The sequence below is a fragment of the Mytilus galloprovincialis genome, chromosome 7, assembly GCF_965363235.1.
Source record: "Mytilus galloprovincialis chromosome 7, xbMytGall1.hap1.1, whole genome shotgun sequence".
Taxonomy (NCBI): Eukaryota; Metazoa; Mollusca; class Bivalvia; order Mytilida; family Mytilidae; genus Mytilus; species Mytilus galloprovincialis.
In genome coordinates this window covers 62,963,140-62,985,238 of record NC_134844.1, presented here as the reverse complement: position 1 = coordinate 62,985,238, position 22,099 = coordinate 62,963,140, and the positions used below count along the sequence as shown (strand labels likewise).

The window sequence follows — 22,099 nt, the reverse complement described above, 5'->3', positions numbered from 1 at the left end:
TGGGATAATTGTCGTTAATGAACATGAAATAATTAATGTTCGGAAGGTTTCTGTTGAATCCTGGTTCTCTGCTGGAAAAAAAATGCTTTCAAAATTTTGATTCAGACATGAATAAGAAAAAAAACTTCTTCCATCATAAAATCCAAAAAAAGGTTTGACAAAGTAATTGATCTATAACAAACTTTTATCCCAGACTGTATCTACTTGTGCAACAAGTTTTTATTTATTCTAAATATGGCAAAATTAAACAGATAATTTCATCATTATGCTCTGGATACTCTTTTTGTCATGCACAGTTTCTGTCCAACTTCCATACAAAGGTTTGCTTAAGGTATTGATATTTAAAATAAACACTTTTTAACCATATCCTATAGAGGGGGGGGGGGGGGGGGGGGGTCAAGAGTGACACCACCGACGAAATTTAGAATCGCATATGTCTTGCTTTTGCGACATATAGAAATGTCACAGGCTCGACAAAAATGCAAATCACGTATCGAATCACAGAATATAATGAATTCATTTAAATAGAAGGAAAGTTAGTAGAATTCTCTGAAGATTCACAACTAGTAGCTTCAGACTTTGAGAAACAAATCTATATAATATGATACCTCTTGTTCGAAAAGTAAAATTCGTCACTTTTATTCGCAATTGAAAAAATATTTACAGGGCTGATGTACTATTTATAAGTAATTTGTATTTTATTTAGATTAAAATAATTTTTTTTTTCAAAATTCAAGTGTACGCTCAGGCGTTTTGACGTAAACGTAGATACGCGCATGATTAGAGATTTGAAAGAGAATATTATTTTACTTAAAATGTTAAACAGTGCAATGTACTTATTCATTAACATGTCAGAGTTATCTATCTTTGCACCAGTATCTAAAGTATTTTATAATTATGTTTTGTAGGGTCTTTATACGAGACAACTGGTGTTCTGCTCCGTATTGAAGGCCTCATTGTAAATTTGAGACGAAGAACAGCAGAAAAAAAGCGATGTTTTTTACATGCTTAGCTTTTTGTGCTTTTCGCTGTGCATGCACTGATTTTGTGTTATGGACTGATACCACATTTTCTTTGTTTTTATATTAGGGAGCTACCATTTGATTTTTATGGGGGGGGGGGGGGGGGGGGTAGGATGAAAAATTTTGTCCTGCATTTTTTTTTTAGCTGTAATCTCTGTCCTGCCTTTTTATTTTTCACTCTGTTCGGTCTTGCTTTTTTTTTTTTTTTAGTTTATCCTGACTTTTTTTACCTAAATTGTCGTCCTGACTTTTTTTTTTTGCAACTGTCTCATCCTGCCTTTTCCCCCCCCCCCCCCCCCCCCCCCCCATAAAAATTAAATGGTAGCTCCCTTAGACAAAGTCATCGAGAAATCGAACCAATGGTGGAATGTGTCTACCAAGAAATAAATAATGCAGGTACTTTTCTACTATAAAAATATTATAATTTCTCCATCTTTCGTTGCACAAACATCTTGATAAATCCATGTATAGACATATATACAAATGAAATAAAATGTGGATTTTTGTTTTCGTTTTTATTTATTAATACATTAATTAATTAGCAATATCAAATAAGTTTATTAATACATTAATCAATTAGCAATATCAAATAAGAAAGCTTGACCTCCAAATTCGTTGCAAACTAATAACTGATTGGTAGTTTTATTAACATGAAGGGCATAGGGATCACACAGTCCGTGTTTACTTGTCAACAACTCTTTCGTTCGGTGACCGTCTGGTGAAATAAGAAGAACATTATTTGTTTCTCTCCCTGCTACGTAGATATTTCCATGACTATCCTCGCCAATACCAAAGGGTTTTCGGAGATTCTCATCTGCATATTTCCACAACAGGTCTCCATTCATATCATAGCAATACACGTGATGGTCTTCGCAATTTGTGCAAAATATTTTCCCGTCAAATAATGCCACGTCTTGAATGTAATACCCGGAAATGTGTAACCGACTTAAAATTTTTCCTTTTAAATTTAAAACAAGAAATTGACCGATATGGTTGAGCCTAACCACTAGTTTATCTTCAACTCGGTCAATGCCATAACAAGGTGATGTCACATTAAATGTTTTAACTATTTTACTAGCTTTTACATCGATCAGAACAACAGTTTGATCGTCCCGAAGTGTGATTGCGACAGTATTTTTATCGACAATCGCGATGTCACGTGGTGAGCTTGACAATTTCATCAGCTCGTTCGATTTACTTTGACTATCGGCTGATAACAATCGTTTGTTATCAAAGTCAACAAACAATAATTGTCCATCGTGTAAGATTTCACATCCAGTAATCCCTGTCACGTTTTCACTTTTTGGAAGCTGAATTCGTTGTTTAGGTATTAATTTAATTTTATCGATAGTATTGGACGGTCGAACGATTGTCTCTGCATGTTCTCCTTGTAATGAAAGAATATCGAGGGATATTGGATTGTGATGATATGAAATCGTTCCGAACGAAAAAGCATTCTTCATAAAAGACATTAAAGCAGGGTCTACATTTAATTGTAAATTGAGTTCATCTAAACTTCCCGCTTCATGTAGTTCTTCTAGGTACTGAACTCTTTCTGTTATGGTGTTCTCGATTTCACTGACTATCATGAAAATTTGAAAACCTGTTGCAACTTTCTTGATGATTTCTAAATCTCTTATGACACCGTTTACTGTGCCTCTCTGATTCATAATGTCAGATAATAGTGTCCCTGTTTTAGTTTTTGCTGCCACGTATTTTTCTTCCAGCTCCTCTTGTAAAGCGCCCTCTAACTTATCAAGTCTCTGATTAATCACATGTCTTATATTGACAATCTCATCACACGATGTTTTCTTCTGCTTTTCCAACTTTTGAAGATTTGAAGAACAATTTTCGTAAATGTCATTTAAACTTTTTTGCACACTTCTAAGCTCCTGGTCAATTTGCAACAATCCGTTTTCTGTTTTCGCGCCCTTTATCGCATCATGTAGTGGAACCAAGTTCCTACAATCAACATGAGTTTCATTTACACATTTTACACAGCACGGGTGTTTATGAAATGGGCAATAAAATTCAAACTTTTCGTTGTGATCGGAGCAGCTATATCTAATAGACAAGAAAGAAGGCGGTAACTTTTTATATTCTGCTACTGTTATCGTTGTGTGATCACGTGATATTTTGGCCCGACTGTGGTGTTTGCTGCACTCAGGACAAAGGAATTCTTCACAATCTGGACACCAGACGACAGCCACCACGTGACTCTCTACACATATATCACAGAAATGGTTTTGCATAGATGCCATCTCAACCTTTGAAATAAAGTGAAAAAAATCAGTAATTCATGTAATTCTTAAAATAAGTTAAAATTGATAATTTTATTTAACATGCTTAATAAATCTATAAAGATGTAAAATGTGTAAAAATGCAATATCCTGGTATCTGTCTTTTGTTTTGATTGATGGAATCGTGTTTATCGTCTTATGTTATCGTTGAAAACACCTTTAGAGTTGTTTGTTATACTCTAAAGACGGCTAAAATATCAAGATTCCGTACATTCTGTTGAATAGAAGCTGTAAAGTTATAATTTTGTATCAAGTTTTATTGATATTTTTGCCTTCTTTGCAGAGTTATCTCCTATTTCAATGCAAATCTCCATAGGATTTTAAATCGTGATTTTTTAGTCTTCCTCAAGTAAGAATTTTTGGGGCTTTTTTCTGTGTATATTTGGGGTATAAATAAAATGCTAAAGGTTAAGACTTAAAAATCTTCTGTAGCAATTACTTTAAGGTTAGGATCAATTTTATGCTAGATTGACTGGACTACATTGTATTTCACGGTTAAAATGCAGATTCATCAGATTACCATCGCTATACAGCAGCAGCAGAATTGTATTCCCCTTCTGGATCGTCACCCTTTTTTGTGGGTCTATGTTTCTCAGTTTAAGTTAGTTTGCCTTTTCGTTTTTTTATGTTCGTTGTTTCTTTTTTTTTAAACCATGGCTTTATCAATTTTTCTTATATGAGTTTGAATATACAGCCTTATCGCACCGCTGGTAAAATATCACGTTGTGATTGGTTTAGCGCCGTCACGTGGTGACCCCCTATGAGACCGTAGGGGGTTAGTAGATTTCATAGGGGGTTCATGACGCGTTAATGGTGACGTCATTTACTAATGTTGTGTTTCATTGTTTATTTTTCAACAAAACGCAGCAGAAAAAGTCCAGCGTGCGATAAATTCGTTATACGGTTAACTACTGACCCCCTACGGATCCATAGAGGGTGAATAAAATCCATAGGGGATGCGGCCTCCGGCCTCACCCCCTGTGGATTTTACTAACCCTCTATGGATCCGTAGTGGGTCAGTAGCGAACCATATAACTTATATTTGGTGTCTTCCACCTCTCTTTAACAGAAGGAATGCGAAACGGGTCCGTAGCCAGGAAATTCCAAAGTGGGGGGGAGGAGTCAATACAATCATACTCAACTATAACAGTTACAATTCAAACAGAAAGTCGAATTTAACGGTGTTTATTTGTTTTTAAGGGGGGGGGGTCGTACGGACCCCTCGAATACCCCTAGCTACGGGTGTGCAAAATATGACCTTTGATCATTATGATTATACATAATACGTACTAACAAACTTTTAAACATTTCGTGATAACACGGAGTGAAATATGTTTTGCATTTGAAATTTGTTAAGAGTTTTGTATCTTAAATCATCAACATAAGTAAACATAAGGGGATATATATAATAGTTGTATCAACTTTTGTACAACCAAAGGCAAGGCCGAGCATAATTTTAAATAGTATAAGTCTGGAGGAGATCCAAGATTTTGAAAATGGAAGACGGCACTGGCGTCAACGTGATGATCGTAACTGCAGTTACGATCATCCCAATATGGCGGACACAAATATAGGGAAATTTTATAAGGCTGATTTCTCCACTTTAACAGCTTATTTTCAGATATGTATTATGTCAAGAAACATCTTTATACGCATTGCCATTAAGGTAAGGAGCGAGACTAGTAAAATGTATATGTACCAACCATATATGTTGCTGCGTAAGATTCCTTAATCCGACTCTATCCGACTTCAACAATGAGCAAATCCCTTTGCATATAATTAAAACAAACTTTAAAAAAGCCTTTGCATGCAAAAATGTGCAGCAATTGAACAGACCTGAGGCCTTTTAAACAGTAAATGAAAAACATGTACACCGGTACCTCTATGGTTAATTATTGAGGACAAATTAAGCAATGTATTACGTTTTGGATTTGTTTTGACATTAAAACACACTTTTTCCCTTGTCGTTTTTATATTTTACATATGTGTGGGTGTTGACCGAATTTGTCTGGCTCTTGCGTCCATATTCCACCATTCCCATATTTTTCTTTTCTCAATTTTTTTTTTTTTTTAAATTAATGTAAAAAGCAAATCCAAATGATAACCAAATGCTCCGCAGGGTGCAGCTTTATACGACCGCAGAGGTCGAACCCTGAATGGTTCCATTCAAGCTTGATACAGCTCTGAATTTGAATTGTGATTAAATAGTTGACACAGCAAAGGTTTCTGACACAGAATGAATATGGTCTTATAAACTTTAAAAAAATAAATTTACCTATTATGGTTCAAAATCCACAAATCTAAATACATGGCCATGGATTGATTCAGCATATCAAAGAATCACAAGAATTCAATTTTTGATGAAATCAAACAAAGTTTAATTTTGGACTCTTTTTACCTTCATGTAGACCAATTTGAAAACAGGACCAAAAACTTAAAATCTAAAAACACAGTTTGATTAAGCATATCAAAGAACACCAATAAATTGATTTGATAACAGGGGAAAAAAATCAAAAAAATCTCAATACATGGTTAGATTTATCGTATCAAAGAACCCATATGTTCAACTTTTGTTGAAATCAAACAAATAAAATTGAGAAAGGAACTGAGGAAGGTTCATGTCAAAGCGACAACAACCCGACCATAGAGCACACAACAGCCGAAGGCCACCAATAGGTCTTCAATATAGCGAGAAAATTTTTTGATTTTGGACCCCAATGCGGACCAACTTAAAAACTGGGCCCATAATCAAAAATCTAAATACATTTTAAGATTCAACATATCAATGAACCGAAAGATTTTTGTTGTTTTTATTAAGTTTTAAAATTAAAAATCTAAATACACCGATAGATTTGGCATATCAAAGAACCTCAGTAATACTCATTATAAAACGAAAATATGAAATGTAAAAAAAAAAAACACGACGAGAAGACTGTTTGGTTTATTGTGGGTGCATACCAAATTTTTAATCTAGTATTGATGTCATCATGTACAACTTTGTTTAGAACTACAAGTTATGTAAGTATTGAGGCAGTGTAAGATTTGGCTCAGTATGATATAAACATCTATTTTGAAAATTCGTGTGTTGTTAATGATAATTATATAGAAACGTATTTTTTGCACAGACCATGATTAATTACACTCATTTGCACTTTATAAATACTGAAATAAAAGAGTACAACTTTATGTTTGCAACTTTTTCTTACAATATAACACAAAGGCTCAATTGAGGGGGTGGAACGTTTTTGGTATGTTGGATATAGGGGATAAAACAAATTGGGATAGGGATATAAGGACGGGGGGGGGGTGGGGGGGGGTGACCGATTTTGCCCATGTGACATAGATGGTCAACATAGATGGGTTAAGGGTATGATGATTTTAAAAAAGTAGGATCTGGGCGAGGGGGGAGAACTGGATGGATGAAAAAAAAAACAATAATAGTTGGAAGATAAAAAAAAATAACCATGTATAGGAGCTGTTTGAGCATGTAGTTTCTCAGAAAAGTAAATCTCTTTCTGAAAATTTTAGCGACTCTTTTATACTTTTTTTTATAGAATGAAAATAAAATTATTAATAGGGAAGAATCGATTTGTTGATACATTATATTAAGTTTGATTGAAAAGATAAAATGAGCGCAGTTTCGCAAAATATTTCCTTCTTTTGTACAGAAATACATTAATTGTACATAAACATATCTCACGGTTTAAGTATTTGAATATTACAGTAATTTATGAAAAGGGTCATTATTTGCTGTCATAAAACGTTAACAATTTTGAAAAGACAGCATGTACAAATAAACAATAATACAAATGGCCGGAGTGATCGCACTGACGTTTCAATGTTTGAAATCTGCCTACTACATGACTGACTGTGTCATTTCACTGTCAGAATTTAAAAAAAAGATTCAAATATAAAAACAGGTAAAACAGGTACTCACCTTGGTTGTAAAAGATGAACAGACTACTGAATACACAAATATCACATTACACTGACGACGTGACCTAATTCTTAAACTATTCTGCAAATCGATTTCATTCATATCAGTAGGGCAATGAACTCCCATGTTTTAAAATACGCCCTACTTAATCATGTTAATATTTTAATTACATGCATAAAGGATAAATTTATTCATAAGGCAGATTTTATTATTACAAATGATAAGAATGCTTTTATAATATGTAACAGCAATATTTCGTTACAAAGTAACATAACCAGTGTATGTAAAGTGCGGATCCTAAAATATCATTTTTACTGTATATATATATATGCCATAAATGTCTAATGTAGAATGATAAATAAACAGACGAACTTTTTTTTACTTTCGAAGAAAATGAAGAAAATTAGTTAAAATGTATATGTTCAGAAATACATAATACTAATAAAACAAAGTAAGAGATGCGAGCGGGGTTTTATCGCGCCTGAAGCCATCCAGCTTTGAAATATAAACCAAAATAGGTGAATATTTATGACATTTCACGAACAGATCGTGCAGGTGCTTTATACCTAACAGGTAAGATGTTGTTGCAGTACAAAATATTCATTTTAATACAATTAATAAAGTTGTATAACGTAGAATATGTTTTGTCATTCAGTTTCTTCATATTTAACTAAATTCCACTATGATGATTTCGTAATGCTAGTCATGTTTACTGTCGAATAATGATACTATTCTTTCATTTTTACTGTGGAGCGAATCATTAGTACTGTATATGCGGTGCATTTTCACTGTATAATTTTTTATTTATTTTTTTATCTATTACAACTCATTTCTTTAAGCATGTAGAGCAAGACTTTAGTTGACTTGCTTGTTTTTCTTTTATTGGATAAACGTTATGATAACACCCAATTTAATTCAAATATTAAAAATACAGGTTAAACTATCATATGCCTAATCATATTGTTTAAAAATGTCAATCTTATTTACAAAGTTTGTATAAACAATTAAACAAACAAAGCAAGCAAGCCAACCAAAGTTTTGCTTTGCATGCATTATGAAATTAGCTGTAAGGCCTTAATTTAGCCGACTTGCTCAAACAATAGATAAAGTAAGAGAAAGATTTGATAAAATTTAACTTACGGAGGAAAGTTTGGTTTTAAAACACTCTAATAAATTCAATAGAAATAACATTTATTTCAAATGTATTCCATTTAGTTTCTTATAAAGCGTATAGGGATCTTTATCCTTATTTTTTTTTATCCATTTCCATGACACTTCACCACTAATTACGTACATCTTGATATAGATTGAATCTTTGTTTTCCCGTTTAAAAGGTTTTACATGTACTGGAGCCATTTATAACTTGCTGTTCGGTGTGAGCCAAGACTCCATGTTGAAGACCGTATGTTTACGTATAATGGTCTACTTTTATAAATTGTGACTCGGATGGAGAGTTGTCTCATTGTCACATACGACATATATATATGGCTCAGAAACGAAACGAGACGGGGTATAAAAAAAATCCACACTACTTTTTTAATATATGTATAATGGGCTTAATATGATTCAGAATAGAGTAAAATAGTGGGTCGCATTTGGGTATAAGCGTGACGCCGGATTGCCGATTTTTTGCAAGCGTGACAGGTGAAAGTCAAATGATTGTGTCGTGAAAAACGAGAAATGAAGTCTAGCGGGACACAGGAATCTGACAAAACAATAAGCGGAATACGGGAATCTGCCAAAACAGTAAGCGGGATCCGGGATCAGAACCACCCCCCCCCCCCCCCCCCCCCAATGAGACCCCCAGAATAAGATATTTGTGTATATCAATCCTATTGTTACAGTCATGCCTTCAATAACAAATGTATCCGATGCATGCATTTTTTTTATATTTTTGGTCCCTTTTTCAATTTTGAGGGGTCCAAATTTAAAGACAAAAGTCCTTTAATATAGATATTTGGGATTCGTGTTGACATGCTGAATCTAACCGTGTATCTAGTTTGGGGATTTTTTGTCTAGTTGCTGAAACAGCCCACATAGAGTTCCAAAGGGTCTAAAATCAACAAAAATGAATTGTAGCAATCATTTCGTGTACAATAACCCAAATGTGTATGGTTTTACCTCTGCGGTAGTATCCATTCGCGGATCTAGAATTTTTCATTTTGAGAATCGCTTTTGTTACAAGTTTGAAAAGCTATATATTTGATGAAGAATGAATGATGAGTTTGTATTTCAATTTGAAAATACATGTATCATAAATCCTAAAGTCATCAACTAAGTTTTTTCGTTTGTTGCAAGTGCAGCCATTTATCACATAATTCTACAATAAAAATTCCTCGCATCTTTGAAAATTCTACATTAATAATGACTGCACTAACAGTGATAATTCATCGCATCTATAGCTAAAATGGATCGCTTTCAATAATCGATATGCTATATTATGATGCTTTTATAACACTTATTTGAACTTTAATGCTATGTTTGTATATTATAAAGACATATCACAATGAAAATATGTTAAAACTTATCTTCAAATCACTTAACTTGATATTTTCAAAACATAAACAAATACAGTTTTCCCATGATCCTTTATTCTACAATAGACATACCCGCATATAACAGTAAAAATGAACTAGCTGGATTCGCACTTTATATACACTGATAACGGTATTAAGAAAATTAGGGGAGGGTAAATTCATACAACATTGTTTTTTTGTTCTTTCTTATTCCTATTCCTGTGTCAGGTTTGTTATTGATTGGTGCGGATCACAATTTAATTGTCCTGAGGAGAAAAAAGCACCAACCCCCAACAAAACATTAATATTTGGTGCCTTTCACATGTTACACAGGATTTATATCACGAGCTATGGTGTCTGTTTGTCTAGAGAATCTACATAAGCGCAGTATTTATCAGGTGCATAATAAGTGCAAGACCAGAATTAATGTATAAAATAACAACAAATTGACTCGTTCTATATTGTAAATCACTTTCACCATTTCGAACAACCTTTTCTGTTTTATTTGAACCGAAAATTTGATCACTCACAATGTGATATTGCAGTAACCCGACCTTGTACGTGAATTTACTTATATCGCATAAATCTGATAATATATTTTACGACAATTTTGTTTTTACTCCCACTTTTTTGTGCAAACTGTAAATGCTCAATTTTGAGTAATAAACTGCACAAGGTTGGCACTTCAAAAACTCAGTTTTAAAATACTCACAATGTCGGTTTTATGTCAATCCGTCTTGCTTGTGTGTCGTACATATGTGTCCTGTGTATTGTTGTCGAGTTTTTTTCTTGCTTTGTTGCGCCAAAAACGTTCTGACGTTTTATATGTGTGACGTTTCAAACGTGGTGCCTCTCCGTAGAACAGCGTTTTCCCGCCATCTATATAATTTCCCGCGTAAATTTAGCCGTAATTAGAAGAAGAAAAAAAACAATGATGTATATCTAAAAGTAAATCTATCAAAGATTATCGGTCAAAGATTGTCGAGAACGATGTTTTAATACAACTTTATCTAAGAATACAATTTAAACCATGGAAATACAAATACGAAGACGCTTGATGAACTTTTAAAATAGTACAGGGATACAAGCGGGCCCTCTATCTATTAAATGACGCCATTAAGCCGAACACGATTGACGGTCTGACATTTCGGTTAAGGACATTACTCGAAAGTGGCAAGAATAATTTGAATAAACAGAATATTGTGATCGCATCATTTTCTTGCGGATCATTTTGGCTGTATACTTTTCATTATTATCTGTTCAAGATAAAATGATAAAATCTAGAGATGGTAAAAAATGGCATGTCTTGGTAAAAACTATTAATGATGATAAAGAGGACGATGATGAATAGACGTATAGTCCAGTATCAAGTGAAATGCGTATATAGTATGATCTAGTATGAGAACATGTTATTAGTTGTACATTGTAAGTACTATATATATATATATATATATATATATATATATATATATATATATATATATATATATACAACTCGTCTAAACATCAACCCAACAATGTTAGATCTGTAAATTTACTTTCGCAAATTTTTGGTTCTTCCCTCGCCGGGATTCGAACCCATGCTACTGTGATATCGTGACACCAAATCGCCTGCACTGCAGCCGTCCCGCTAGACCACACGACCACCTGGGCTCTCAAAAATTTAAAAGAGCTTTCGCTGGCCGTGTGTTACCTTTCCTCGTCAGTTTTAATCTAGCGGCGTACTACAGTACATGATATATAAGGCATGAAGATGTTATTGTTACAGATCAGCTAAATTATCTATAGTAAAGGATCCTACAAATTAATGTAATATACAGTCATATATATATATATATATATATATATATATATATATATATATATATACCATGGTTCTTACGAGTTAACATATTTAAACAAACGAATCTGAACTTGGAGGATGAGTTTGTTTAAATATATGTCAATGAGTAAGACACATGGTATATTAAATTTGTAATATAGATAAAATGATTGACAGCTTGAAGACCTTGTATTAATATTTGGAAATTGATCACGTTACAGTTTCATCAAATGAAATGGAAGCTCGCGCTGGTAACGTTTGCGCCTCGTTTATAATCTTCTGTGTATTTCATGTAATAGAGCCCAAGAATTTGCAGAAAGTAAAGAAAATATCTAGTTTTCCCGAGTTTTCAGTTTTACGCCTCGTGTATGATCGTATGCGCAGGTTATTTCAGTATGTCAAGAGAAAGTAAACAAAAATGTCGGATTCCAGCGAGAAGGATTTAATTATTCTAATGACGGTAAGAATTGTTTTTTTTTATTGGTTTTCAAGTTATCATACAAATTAATCATATCTTAATTACTGGTTTTACATCTCATTGAAAAATGCATATTTATACATTTAAAGTGTTCGTACAAACTGCTTTTCTTCTGTTATTTTCTTAATTCGATTATTTGATCATTTATTAAACTCAATTGTATGATAAAACAATAAAAAGTGACGGATACAGGGAGCATAGATAGTGTACCTATTTGATCTCAAAAAGAATCTTGTTGTTCACATTTTTTTGTAGCCGTTATTTATCCCTTTTTCTATAGTTACCCGCTCCCCCTCTTTTCTTTAATATGCTCCGTACCGATTTTTTTTATTCAGCCATTTGCAGCAATTTTTATTGTTTGTCCAAGGTTAGGGAAGGGTTGAGCCATCATCAACATTGGTAACCCGGCCACATTCATAATGTGCTTGCACAAATCTAGAAATCTGCAATTCAGTGGCTGTCGTTGGTTCATGTCTGTTACATTTTTTTTTAATTTTAGGGGGGGGGGGGGGTGCTAGGGTGAATAATGATATCCTGCTTTTTTTGTTGTTGCAATCGTCCTGACTTTTTATTTTTTACTTTATTTGGTCCTGCCTTTTTTGTTATTTTAGTTTATCCTGACTTTTTTTGCAAGTGTCTCAAAGTGCCTTTTTTTTACTCAAAACTCCTGCCTATTTTTTTTTTCAAATTCCATCCCGCGAGACGAGCAGGCTACCACGAGAACACAGAGCGGTAACTCTAGTAAAAAAGGAAGATGTGGTGTGATTGCCAATTAGACAACCTCTACAAGAGACCAAAATGACACAGAAATTAACAACTATAGGTCACCGCGTACGGCTTTCAATTTTATTTTTTATTGAATGGGGAAGAGGTGGGTGTGGGTCGGCATTGTTTCAGTGCAACCCCCCTATCTGAAGTATTGAAAAATTCCATACCCTCATTTAATGTCAATCCCCCTTCAGGATACAAGCGAGATAATTGCAAAACAAAAACAAAACAACTACGAAAAAGAAAAACAAAAAATCACGGACAATAACCAATTAAATGAGGTATTGCAACTCTTTGAAAAAATCAAAATCTTTCTTGAACTACTGAATATTATCACCTAGAAAGTTTAACTGCTGTTTTCTGTTCTTTTGTCAGGTTGTTGTCTCTTTGCCATATTCCTCATTTCCATTCTCAATCTTATGCTTTAGAACTTGAGGATTTCAGAATCACTGGCAGTTGTCCTTAAATTGTCCTGAAATAATGAGAATATTTAAAAAAACCAAAACAAGTTCGAAATAAATTTTAAAATGTCCACCATTAGTGAGTTGATATTTGAATACTTTGTTATCATACTTGTAAGCATGTACATATTGTATTTGAATATTCCCGCGATTTATCAGTTTCTCAAACAGTCATGTGATTTACAACCTTCCGGGTAAACCAAACAGGAATGAATATATCAAGCTAAAAGGTATTATTTTAGATGTTGTTTGATAATTACAAGATAAAGTCTTCTTTAACATGTTTAGTAATGTTTAATATACTTCGTAATATAATTAAGGATGACCTAAATGCGTAAAATTTATACAACTTTATTATTTCAACTTTCGTTTTGAGATTGTGCATAATACATATTAAATTTATGACCTTTTATCTTATTTATATATATATGTTTTTGTTCTAAAGTAATATATTGTTGTCCCTCGCACAAGGCGCAGGGTTTGTACGGGGCATGGAATCCTGGAAAAGTCATGGATTTTTATTTAGGGGGGGAAAGGCCTTTAAAAGTCATGGAAAGCTATATTTTAGTGACAAGTCCTTGAATAGTCATGGAAAATGATTATTTGCACTGTAATCTTTATTGCATATCTTCAAACATCTAAAATTAAATGATCCCCGTAGTTTTTGTCGAAACTGTTTCTTTTTCGAATGCTAGACACAAGGCCCCAGTTGTGGTAAGTGTAAAATGAAAATTTAAAATTTGTTTCTTCAAAATTGTTTATAAAAATATGCAACCGCATCTGGTTCCCTTCATAGTGCAATTTGCTTTAACAGTATTGAAATAAGAAACCAGCTATCGGAATATTCAAAAACGAAGTTATTGCTACCAAACAGCCGTTGAAAAACACTTTTAATGATAATGTATGGATAGAGGAGCTGAAATGATAAGAGTCCTACATATAGTAAAGAACAATTTTTCATACAAAAGTTGTGAGGATATCGTCTCGGTATTTAAGAATATGTTTCTGGGTAGTAGACAAATGTCACTTCTGAAATGGCAATGATGCCTCTAAGTAGGAAGGTGATAGCTTTTTGTCTACAATGTATTATCTGTTTGATGAAAGTCCAACCAGTCAAGAGGATTATGCCAAATAACCTTTTCTAATACTTTGTTTATTAAAATATTTCAAAATTTGTATATATTCTTTTATACTGTAAAAAGATGCAGAACATATACCAAAGGGGACATTCAAATGAGTGTGTAGGTCATACTCTTTCATAGAATCTTTGATGACAAGTACAAAAATGTAGGTCTACATCATTGTTAGCAAACTTAACTCAGTATTGTCATTCATAAATATGTTGGTATTTCTCATTGTGTTTCAGTGCAATTGTGTCATTATTGGATGTTAAAAAGATTGTTTATTTAGTTGCATGGAAAGGACACAAAAGCATGTTTATAGCATTAGGGATGACTTTTTGGTCTATAGTTTTGGGGTATGGAAATTTCATAAAACATCCTTGAAAAGTCATGGAAAAGTCATGGAAAAATGGAACTAAAAAGGTGTATGAACCCTGAAGGCGTTTCGGGGAACATGGAAACACCGGGTGTCCATTGGCGGATCCAGGGTGGGTACCGCGGGTTGGAACCCCCCTTTTTTTGGACGATCAATGCATTTGAATGGAAGCATATAGTTGGACCCCCCCTTTACTCTGGGTTGGGACCCCCCTCCCCCTTTTAAAATGGCTGGATCCACACCATGGTGTCCGTTCGTCTGTCTGGCCGTCTGGCCGTCCGCTCGCGTGTACAATACTTGCCAGATCTTTATAATACTTACATCATATGTTTATATGAGCAATGTTTAAACAAATTATATGAAAATCAAAGAAGACCAATCCTTTTTAAAAGAGTTATGCACCTTTGAAAAGCACGAAAAACAGAGCCCCTTAGAAACATTAATTACGTTAAGCCCCAGTCCCACTAGACCACGATCGCACCACGCTCACCGCGATCTAAAATAAATTTAGATCGTGGTGAGGTCGTGGTATGAGCGGCATGAACATGTTAATTTTCGTTGCTTTCACGATGCTACTACGTCCTAATTACGCTTCTACAACGATCCCGCTACGATTAAACCACGTTCTCACTGCGCTTATTCTGCGACCTCACTACGCTTATAAAGATCTTTCTACGCTCTTCACGTTCTCACTACGACCATACCACGAGTTATCCGATTGCAACACGATCTTACTGCGATTATAGAACGTTCTTACCACGATTATACTACGTTCATACCACGATCTTACTACGTTCTCAGCAATACCGTCAATATCGTGTTTCATATCAATATAGTTCCATTCCTTCCTAAAACGGTGATTTCACGCAAACAATACAGTCATGGCACCAAAATCTACTATAACACGTCGGCGTGGTGGTAGGGATTGATGTAGAGGCAGAGGGAGCAAAGTATGAACGCCATACTAAACTCCAAAAAGTACACAAGAAACTAAAATTAAAAATAGTACAAGACTAACAAAGGCCAGAGGCTCCTGACTTGGGACAGGTGCAAAAATAGTGGGGTTAAACATGTTTGTGAGATCTCAACCCTACCCCTATACCTCTAGCCAATGAAGAAAAGTAAACGCATAACAATACGCACATTAAAATTCAGTTCAAGAGAAGTCCGAGTCGGATGTCAGAAGATGTGACTAAAGAAAATAAACAAAATGACAATAATACATAAATAACAACAGACTACTAGCAGTTAACTGACATCCCAACTCCAGACTTCAATTAAACTGATACTATACACATAAGTAGTATATTACTTGTCATCAAGAGATGTCGGAACGACCAATCAAATCTGAATTACAACCTATTGCTGGTCCATAAGGCTCAAATGACGATATTTTAGTGAACGATAGCAGAGATGACACAGATGTGTCAATATATATAGGAAGATGTGGTATACGTGCCAATGAGACAACTTTCCATCAACGTAAAATATATAAAAGTAAACCATTATAGGCCAAGGTACGGCCTTCAATACGGAGCCTTGGCTCACACCAAACAACACGCTATAAAGGGCCCACAAAAATACTAATGTTAAACTATTTAAACGGGAAAAACCAACGGTCTAATCTATTTAAAAACGAGAAGCATGGTTGAGCCGTTAGAGCAAATGAATAATACATTCAGACAAACAAAATCTAGGGAGTTTATTTTAATATATTTTATGTGAAAATGACAATAAAAATGATGGTCGTAGTGTGAACGTAGTAAGGTCGTGAGAAGAGCGTGATGAGGACGGCAAGGGCGTGCTAGAATCGTACTATGGTCGTAAACAGCGTGGTAAAGTCGTAGTGGAAGCGTAGTTGGGTCACGGTGAGAACGTGATGGTCGTAGTGAGGTCGTGATAAAGTCGCTGTACGATCGTAGCGCAGTCTCTCCGAATAGAATCACGCTCTCGCTACGATTGTACAGCGACCTTTGCGATCTTACTACGATCTTAGTGCGCTCTCACTACGCTTCTACTACGACCGAATTTCGCCACGACCGCACCACGATTGTTTTGAACATGTTCAAAGTTGGCCACGCTCTTCACGATCTTGAAGACCTCACCACGACCGTGGTACGACCTTACTGCGACCTACATTATCGTACCACGATCATCAAAATTTGCATTTTTTTCACAGATCGTAGTGCGATCGTGGCTTAGTGGGACTAGGGTATTAGCGCTCTATCTCATATGTGTAAAATTTTTCAGATTATTATCATATAGGTTTTTATCAGCAATATGACTTTAACAAGTTCGAAAATTAATGCCGATCATTTATTTTTAAAAAGAGTTATGCTCCTTACAAAAGTTATAAAATCAGTGCTGATCAAGTATTTTCAAAAGATTTATGCTCCTTGGAAACATACTTTATTATATTGGACAATTGTATCGTTAGAGCTCTCATGTGTTCAATCCTTGCTATATTACTTATAAAACTTCAATCATAGGTTTCAGAAATATCTTTGACACTTTTGAAAATAAGTACTGGTGAATCATTTTAACTAGTTATGCCCCTTGGGAATATTAATTATAACTTAAATCACATTTCATTTGCTCTGAAGCATTATGAGATAAGTCAGATTAATTTCTTTTTTGGATTATACACTTTTGATAATGAAGTTTGAAGGTTTTGATTGGTAAAAGAGGGACGAAAGATACCAGAGGGAGAGTCAAACTCATAGGTAGAAAATAAACTGACAACGCCATGGCTAAAAATAAAAAGACAAACAGACAAATAATAATACAAAAAACACAACATAGAAAATAAAGACTAACAACAGGAACCCCATTAAAAACTGGGGTGATCTCAGGTGCTCCGGAAGTGTAAGCAGATCCTGCATCACATGTGGCACCTGTCGTATTGCTTATGTTATTCCAAATCCGGTAAATAGTCTAATTGGGTAGGTCACATTCGTGAAAAAGGAAGGGTATTGTAATTACGACATAAGGGACATATCCGATATCATCTGTGAAACGGTTATTCCATAAAGGTCAACCACTCGTGATGACGTCCATAAAATTTACGAAGGAATGCTTTCAACTTCACCATTTGGAACTCTTGGTTTAAAAGTTTCCTTGTGAGTAGCAATCCTCTATCAATGAAATATCGTATCAATTGGGAGATATATACTCCGTATGTAGGCGCTGCTGGAATGTGGTAGGGCTGCTGCTGCTTTTAAAGAGCTAATGTTATGAATTATTATTAATCATTGAATATCATTTTGTAGCTTGTGTCTAATGGCGACATCCTCTCCAAGCTGTGGTGTTTGTGACCTCCGTCACAACACAAAACCATCCATAGTCTGGTGTACAGAATGTGACGACGGACTATGTACAGAATGCCAGGAACATCATAGCTTGTCAAAAGCATCGAGATATCATAACGTGATACCTATTAATGAATACCAGAAATTACCAATTGATGTATTAAAAATTACTCAGTACTGTAGCATACACGACGAAAAGTTTCAGATATATTGCCAAAAACATGAATGTCCCTGCTGCAGCAAGTGTGTTGTAGAAAGCCACAAATTATGCCAAGATATCGTCAATTTAGATGACGTCATTCAAAATGCAAAAACTTCCAATGCACTTAGTGAGATAGAGGAAACATTAGTTGAAGTTACAGAAAATCTACAGAAAATTCGCCATCATCAACAGAACAATCAGTCGACTTTGAAAGAAAAGAGGAAAGAAATCGAAAAAGAAATAAAGAAGACCAGAATGAAGATCAATAGCCATCTCGACAAACTGCAAGAAGATTTGATGAAACAACTCTATGGGCTGGAAGAAAAAGAAAACTCGAAAATATGTCAGTTATTGTCATCATTAGATAAAAACCAAAAAGAAATAGCAGAATGCCAGACAAAAATTGGGAATATAAAAACACATGCAACGGACCTTCAGATGCTTCTTTCAATGAGGCAAATAGAGAAAGACGTTTATAGCAAAGAAAAATTCCTGCAGTCGCTTGTAGAAGGCGAGCATTTGACGATGAATTCTCTTTCATATAAGATCAACACCTCTATCCAGAATATTATGTCTGAAATCATAAGCTTTGGAGAAGTGCGTATGGAATCTAAATCGTGCGATATCCTTCTGATCCAGAAAAAGGTAAAACAAGCTCAAATGATGGTACCAACCGTTCAATCCAGATCCATTGAAAATATAAAGTTAACAGTACATAAGACCATCAACACTCAAGCAGAATGCATTTTTGGATGTTGCATGCTGCCTGATGGTAGAACGGCATTTTCTAACAACAACGATAAAACTGTTGAAGTATTCAATGCTGACGGATCAAAAGACTTTGAGGTGAAGATTTCGTGTAACCCGTTTGATATAGTTTACATCAGTGAAGACAATACATTGGCTGTTACGTCCGGTAAATCAAAGAAGCAGTGTATTACTATTATCGACATGAAGAGGAAACAAATCAAGAAAACAATTTCACTAGATTCGATTAATTATGGCATTGCACTGAAAGATAATCGATTGATTTATTCCGGTGGCTATAAAGGAATACACATGGTCAAGTTGTCCGACGATTCTATAAGCGATATAGTTCGAGATACAATGCCCAGTGACGGTTACGTTGCAACATTTAAGGACAACATATATCATACAAATCCATCATCTAAGTTCAACACTGTTACATGTTATAATCTACAAGGTGAAATACAATGGGAATTCCAAAATAAAAGCGTTCTGATGGATCCTCATGGTATTGATGTAGATAACGATGGTAATGTCTACGTGGTGGGATACGTTTCGAACAATGTGGTAGTTATCTCCCCTGATGGACAACGACATAGAGAAGTGTTGACAAGACGTGATGGTCTTTTTCTTCCGTCATCACTTTGTTTTAGTCAAACAAAGAATCAGTTGCTTGTTGTGAACTACATCAACAAGGCTCACTTGTTTAATATTGTTTGAAATATTACAGCCAACACTACTCTCTCTTTAGATCAGTCTGTAAAATTGTTAAACTTTCTGGTTTTAGAAAAAAAACATATTTATATATTTTTTAGTTAATAATATATCCAATGTATATTGTAGTGTTTGATCAAAATAAAGTTTGTGCATTCAAATTAAATTGAATATGAAAGAATAAGGAGATATGGTATGATTGCCAATGAGCCAACTATCTCGAATCGTTCAAATGAAGTGGATGTAAGCAAGTATAGGCAACCATATGACCTTCAACAATGAGAACAATCAATAGGGTAAAATCAGTGCACTCAGCTGAGAAAATAACAGCCGTAGGGTGCATTTCTTTCTAACCAAAATTTGGTAAATGTTGTATGGTGTACTTTGCTATCGTTTGCTAAACGCTACAAAAGTAGAAACAAATATTAGCGTTTAATTAGTGGTTACTAACCCTGTTTGAACTTTCAATAATGCATGCACATGTTGTTGGTAAACAGACTTATTACAAAAGTTGAAACAAATACATGGTTTAATCAGACTGAAGTTAGAAACAAATGTAGCGTTTCTTATGTTGTACTTATGTTGTTCTGTTATGCCAGGTTAGTGGATGGTTGGGATCCCTCTGGCATGTTTGGCCCCGCCACATTTTGAATGTATGTGCCTGTCCCAAGTCAGGAGTCTGTAATTCAGCGGTTGTCTTTTGTTTGTTTGTTTGTTTGTTGCATATTTGTTTTTCGTTAATTTTTTGTACTTAGATTAGGCCGTTAGTTTCCTCGTTTGAATTGTTTTGCATTGTCATTTCGGGGCCTTTTATAGCTGACTATGCAGTATGGGCTTTGGTCATTGTTAAAGGCTATACGGTGACCTATAGTTGTTAATTTCTGTGTTATTTTGGTCTCTGGAGGAGAGTTGCCTCATTGGCAATCACACCACATCTTTTTTTTTTATATTTGTACTAACAAACGATGAACGACAAACTGTAGACGCATTTTTAGCGAGTGCATAGTTTGTCAAATGGTGGAGTGACAAATCGGGGAAAGTCGCTTATTTAAAGAGTTTAATGGACCAAAATACCTCACGGCTGAAAATTCGCATGAAGATAGAGTAAACATTATACTTTCATTTTAGCCCTGTCGTAGAGTTTTCCCACGGTGCAATTTTTGTTTTAATCGCGTTAAAGTGAGATTTTCGGATTTTTTTCCTTTTCATTTTCAAACACGGGAACACTTATAAAAAATTCCCGAATAAAGATATCATCAAAGAATTGGTATCAGATATCATGAAAGAGTGATGTATCAGCTTTTATTTGACATCAGACTTTAATATCATTTGAACATATAAATTGAGTGAATTGGACGATTTTCAAATGTATGTAACATTTTTTTCATTCTTACCGTCTGTCAAAGTATATTACATTTCTTATATATATCACCAATAGTAAATTTTCACATAAAAAAAGTGGAACAACCAATAGTTAAGAAGTTTTGGTATATAAAAGTTTGATAGAACATACAAATCAACTTTTACAAGCATATTTATAAAACTCATCACACAGCGGTATTACTACTCAATTTTCGCACGACGGCCTAGCCACAATCAGATGTACATTTCATAGTGGGTCTATGTTATAGGCTTGTAAAGACAAAAAGATAAACTTAACATAAGTAATACATCTTTGAACTGAAGGAGAGAATGTAGGGCTTCACAATGAATATCAAATATCATGTATAGGTGTTACCGTTTTGAAAAAAAAACACTAAAATACACACTGAAAATGGACAAAATTTCACGTTATGTTGTTTGATTTGAAATTACGCTGTTTTGATAGTTAATAAGTGAACTTAATTTGAACTACATTATTGGTTCAGTGCAAGTTATAAACAATATATACTGCAGCTGTCCTATTTGAGATGTCAAATTGCATTGACTGTATATTCATATGTGATATACAGTCACTGACCGTATATCACTTGTTTATGACGTTGACAATGCGTTTCCGTAGAGTTTTATTTATGACGTCAATAAAACATACAGGTTCGCGGAAATTATACGTCGTCCGCTCCAAATTAAAAAATGATGGTTTTTACCCTAAATACTTCATTTAGAACACTTATAAGAGTTGCAGTATATAAAGAATAACCATATATTGTCTCGAAATATCAATCGGTTATTTGTACTCGGCTCGAAACAGGTAGAAATGCTCGGCACAGCCTCGCTTTCTACCTGTTTCTAAGCCTTGTACAAATAACATTGATATTTCGAGACAATGTATGGTTATTCTATATTTATACATATTTCTTTTACTGGTTGTTGCAACAAAAAATCTT

At 34.4% G+C, this 22,099-nt stretch overlaps 2 long non-coding RNA genes across 2 annotated transcripts; one reads left to right on the top strand and one right to left on the bottom strand.

The window, feature by feature from the left end:
* Positions 1-1,522: 1,522 nt before the first annotated feature.
* Positions 1,523-10,644, bottom strand: LOC143083446 (uncharacterized). The gene is made up of 2 exons (XR_012980709.1): positions 10,488-10,644; positions 1,523-3,289 (listed from the first exon to the last, which is right to left on the bottom strand). It is a non-coding gene; the product is annotated as an uncharacterized LOC143083446 (long non-coding RNA).
* Positions 10,645-13,468: 2,824 nt separating this feature from the next.
* Positions 13,469-18,529, top strand: LOC143083445 (uncharacterized). Its single transcript, XR_012980708.1, has 2 exons — positions 13,469-13,534; positions 18,071-18,529. It is a non-coding gene; the product is annotated as an uncharacterized LOC143083445 (long non-coding RNA).
* Positions 18,530-22,099: the final 3,570 nt, after the last annotated feature.